This window comes from Hemitrygon akajei, chromosome 10 (assembly GCF_048418815.1).
Source record: "Hemitrygon akajei chromosome 10, sHemAka1.3, whole genome shotgun sequence".
Taxonomy (NCBI): domain Eukaryota; kingdom Metazoa; phylum Chordata; class Chondrichthyes; order Myliobatiformes; family Dasyatidae; genus Hemitrygon; species Hemitrygon akajei.
This window is the reverse complement of record NC_133133.1, coordinates 111,332,116-111,337,163: the sequence shown is the minus strand read 5'-3', so window position 1 is coordinate 111,337,163 and position 5,048 is coordinate 111,332,116. Positions and strand designations below refer to the sequence as shown.

Here is a 5,048-nt window from a genome sequence, read left to right as displayed (position 1 = left end):
AGAACTTCTTCCTCTGTGGGACATATCTATCCTGCGCCTTGTGAACTATTCCCAGAAACTTCACCTATCTCGGCTCTGCCGTCATCCCCACCAGGATCTTCCTCCAATCCAGCCAGGCAAGCTTCTCTCTCATGCCTCTGTAATTCCCTTTATTCCATTGCGGTACTGATACATGTGACTTATACTTCTCCCTCTCAAAATGCAGAATGAATTCAATCATATTATGATCACTGTCTCCCAAGGGTTCCTTTACGTTAAGCTCCCTAATAAAGATCTGAGTTATTACACAACACCCAATCTAAGAAAGCCTTTCCACGAGTTAGCTTAAGAACAAGCTGCTCTAAAAAGCCATCTCGTAGGCATTCAACACATTCTTTCACTTGCAATCCAACACCAACTTGATTTTCCCAATCCCCTTGCATATTGAAGTCCCCCATTACAATTGTGTCATTACCTTTGTTACATGCCTTTTCCAGCTCCCTTTGCAATCTCAACCCCACATCTTGGTTACTATTTGGAGGTCATTATGTTCCCAGTATTTTCTCCCTTGCAGTTTCTTAATTCCACCCACAAAGATTCAACGTTCTCTGACCCTATGTCACCTCTTTCTAAAGATGTAATTCCATCACTTACCAACAGAGCCACACCACTGCCTTGGCCTTCCTGCCTGTCCTTTCAATACAAAGTATATCCTTTGATGTTATGCTCCCAACTATGGCCGTCTTTCAGCCATCCTTTCCACATCTACTCTATTTAGGCCTTTCAATACTTGAAAAGTTTCAATAAGATCCCCTCTCCTCCTTCTAAATACCACAAAGTACAGACCCAGAGCTAATAACGTTCCTCATATGAAAACCCTTTCATTCCCAGAATATGCTTCATTGCTCGATATTTTGAATTATGTTACTCACTATTTTTGAATGTTTGCTTGCTATTTTGAATATTTTGCACCCTGGGCCCCGAGGAATGCTGTCTCATTCAGCAGTATCTATGTATGTTTTAAATGATAATTAAACTTGATTTGATTTGATTTTTATTCGCCCCTTCTAATGAATCCCACGTAGTGATTGGTTGCAGTTCAACTCTGAAAAACTGCCCTAAAGTTCTACCTTTTTAATCTTGAGTGCGGACCTGATTGGAAAGGGAGCCTTCTTGTGTTGTACATTCCTGAAGAAGGGGTCTCTGCCTGAAATATCGACTGTTTATTCATTGCCATAGATGCTGCATGACCTGCTGAGTTACTTTAACATTTTGTGTTTCTGTACATTTCTTTGATTATTGTTGGAACCCTACAACATATCCATTCTCATAATATGAAGCTGCACTATTCTGTGAATTTCTCTTTTAAGATGATGTACCATTCTGCTTTGCAGAGCTTTGATCACAATAACATTACCAGCATGGTAATTCACTTGTCTCTGTCAGCCCAGGCTGGCCCTGTTCCCTTATGTCAATTTTAAATATTGGATTTTAAGAGAAATTAGCTTGGTTGCAGTAATTGTGTTAAGCTGCTGTTGTCCTATATTGAACTTTTTTTTCAAGTTACTATGTGATTTTTTAAAAAACGCTGTATTGTTCATTTGCTGAAGTGCAAAGATGAATCATTCTCATTTAGAATGTAGGAGGCCATTCACCCCAACACGTCAATGCTGGCCAAAAATAGATAAAACAAACTTGACTTTCTAACTTCTGATCAACTTCCAGATTATTAAAAGCCTCTTCAAGTGATTATCTAGATACATTTTACCAAGTGTGATAAAGGTTTCTATATCCAGCATACTTTCGTCCAGACACCCTAATTTGTATGACCTATCCCACTTAATTCCTTCTCCCACTTAGTCCCATCAATGCATGCTGACCCCTTCCAGCCTTTCTGCAAAGGGAAATACATTATTTCTGTTCACCCTTGTCTGAACTTATAACTTTATATAACTCTATTCAAACTTCATCATGTGTCTTTTGTTCCCAAGTAAACAACACCAACCTTGCCTATTTTCCTCGGAACCACACTTGTACACCCTCGGCTCTAAATACAAAGCAGCTGCGAATGGGAAAATGTGCATAGGTATAGCCAAATTTGTTTCAAATTTGTTTCAAATTTAGGATCAATTGTAAATTTTCACGGAACGCAACAGTTGTAGATAACTAACAATGAATGCAAGAGGTCGTTAGACTTTGCGTGATAGTGTCTACCATTAACCTCCGTTTCAGAAAAATGAAATTGACCATAAATAGTTGTGATGTAAACTTTACTAAGGACTTCTCAACATCCAGTTCGTAAATAAACAGGAAATCTCATTATTTTAAAAACAATCAATCAGAACTCCCCGTCGGGGAATTGAACCCCGGTCTCCCGCGTGACAGGCGGGGATACTAACCACTATACTAACGAGGAACTGATTATCAAACTGGCATCAAACGCTATATAAACTAGATTTATATAGCGTATGAAATAGTTTTTCATTTTGTTTTGATATACTCAATAGATCAAATCACTGATAATTTTTTTGCTGTAAGCAGCCTTTCAACTCGTGGGCGGGCTGTTAGATCGAAGTTCTTCATGCTGAAGTGCTTGAGGTAGGACGAATTCTTGTTTTTGTTGAACATTGTTAAGCCAGCAATGAACTCCAGGAAAATTTAATTAATTATCAAAATAGAAGTAAATCCGTTTAATCGGCAGATAAAATAAGTTATTTATTCCAACATCTGCAGTCTCTTGTCAGTATTTTAATTAAATATTGAGTTGAATCTGAGTGTTGATTCTTTGCAGTTTATATTATTTAAAATAATCAAAAGGTCTTATAATTAATTGACTGATATCTTCCCCACAGAAATTGCTTGCAGAATATTGGGGCTCAGATAACATCACAGATTAGATCCCACAATCGTAAAATAGTAGGAATTAAGTCTAAGATATCCTCAAAGAAAATAGTTACAAATTGCACAATCCAGGTGAACACCCCCAGAAATGCTTCACTCTCATCAGCAAGTCTTTGGAACAGACTTGCTACCATGAAAAATCAACCACGCTACCTCCAAAAACCACTGATTTGAGTGTAATGACTCACAGCCCTTTCCTTTCCTTAACCCTACCCTATCCGCTTTGCTCTCATAGTCATGATTCCAATCTCGACTATCACTTATTTTATTTACAACAGCCGAAATCCAAATGTTTTAAATGCTTACTCCATATACCCACCACCATCTGTGTGGGGGGAAAAAACATGCCACACAGGTCCCCTTCAAATCTTTCACCTCTCACCTTAAAGTTCTAGCCCTGCAGTTTTGGAGTCCCCTACCTTAATAAAAGGTGGTGGCCACCTTACCTATGCTCTTATGATTGTATATACCTCTATAAAGTCATACCTCAACCTCCTATGGTCCAGAGGATAAAGGCCCAGCCTATCTAGTGTCTGCTTATAACTCATCTTTGAATCAGGGCAACATCCTCAGACTTTCTTTCTGCATACCCTCTCTAACTTAATCACTTCCTTCTCAAAAACAAGAGAAAATCTGTAGATGCTAGAAATCCATTCAACACACACGAAATACTGGAGGAACTCAGCAGGCCAGGCAGCATCTATGGAAAAGGGTACAGTCGACATTTCAGGCCAAGTCCTGATGAAGGGTTTCAGCCCGAAATGTCGACTGTACTCTTTTCCATAGATGCTGCCTGCCTGCTGAGTTCCTCCAGCTGAGGTCTCACCAACATCTTTAAAGCTTTAACATAATGTTCCACCACTTTTAGTCAATGCCCTGATGAAAGAAGGCAAAAAAGTTGTACTTGTATGCTTTTTTCACCATACTGTCTGCATCACCACTTTCAGAGAACTTTGTATTTCCATCTCTAGGTCGCTCTGTCATACAGAACTCCCCAGGGCCCTGCCATTCACTGTATATGTCCTGCCTTGGTTTAGCTTCCCAAAATACATCACTTCACTTTTCCAAGCTGTCTGCCATTGCTTCAACATCTTTCCCAATTGATTTAGATACTTTTGTTTTTGTTTCGTATGGCATGGCTCGGGAGGGGCAGACGCAGGTCTGTCCATTTGGGAGGCACGTTCGGATCAATCTTCTTCTGGCATCTCGTCCACAGCCATCCCAACATGCGTGATCCTGAGTTGGCATTGCCTGGTAGAGTCTTTGAAGCGCACAAGCCTCCACACAACTTCAGTGTGTTGATCCAGGTCTTAGAGGTCCTATTGTAACCTTAGACAACTATCTTGACTGTCCACAGCACTACCAATTTTTGAAGTCATGTATAAAATCATGCCACTTACATTTTCCTCCAAATTACTTTTATATGACAACCAACAGGGGACCCATCATCAATCCCTGCCTGCAGCACACCTCTGATCACAGTCCTCCAATCTGAAAAACCCTCCACTACCACCCTTTGACAACTCTCACCAAGCCAATTTTTATATAAATTGATTAGCTCACCATGAATTCCCTGTGATCTAACCTTATGAATCATCCAAATGTACAGAACCTTGTCAAAAGCCTTGCTAAAACCCATGCAGTTGCCAAATGCCCTCATCAGTCCTCTTGGTTACCACTTCAAAGAACTGTGGACATTTGTTAAATTTGTGAGAAACCACACACAAAGTCATGTTGACTTTCCCTTTTCAGTCCTTGTCTTCCCAAATACAGGTGTCTCTAAGAATCCCAGTAACATTCCAATAAGACCATAAGATATAGGAGCAGAATTAGGCCATTTGGCCCATTGTGTCTGCTCTACTATTTCATCATGGCTGATCCAATTTTCCTCTCAGTCCCAATCTCCTGCCTTCTCTCCATATCCCTTCTTGGCCTGACCAATCAAGAATCTATCAACCTCTGCCTAAAATTTAAATAAAGACTAGTCCTCCACAGCTGTCTGTGGCAAAGAATTCCACAGATTCTCTCGTCTCTGGCTAAAGAAATTTCTGCTCATCTCCGTTCTAAAAGGACTCCTATACTGAGGCTGTGTCCTCTGGTCTTAGACACTCCCACCATAGGAAACATCCTCTCCGCATCCACTCTATCAAGGCCTTTCACCATTCAAT

At 40.1% G+C, this 5,048-nt stretch overlaps 1 non-coding gene across 1 annotated transcript; it reads right to left on the bottom strand.

Moving 5' to 3' along the window:
- Window positions 1-2,323: 2,323 nt before the first annotated feature.
- trnad-guc (transfer RNA aspartic acid (anticodon GUC)) lies at window positions 2,324-2,395 on the bottom strand. Its single transcript has one exon. It is a non-coding gene; the product is annotated as a tRNA-Asp (tRNA).
- Between the last annotated feature and the right edge of the window lie 2,653 nt (window positions 2,396-5,048).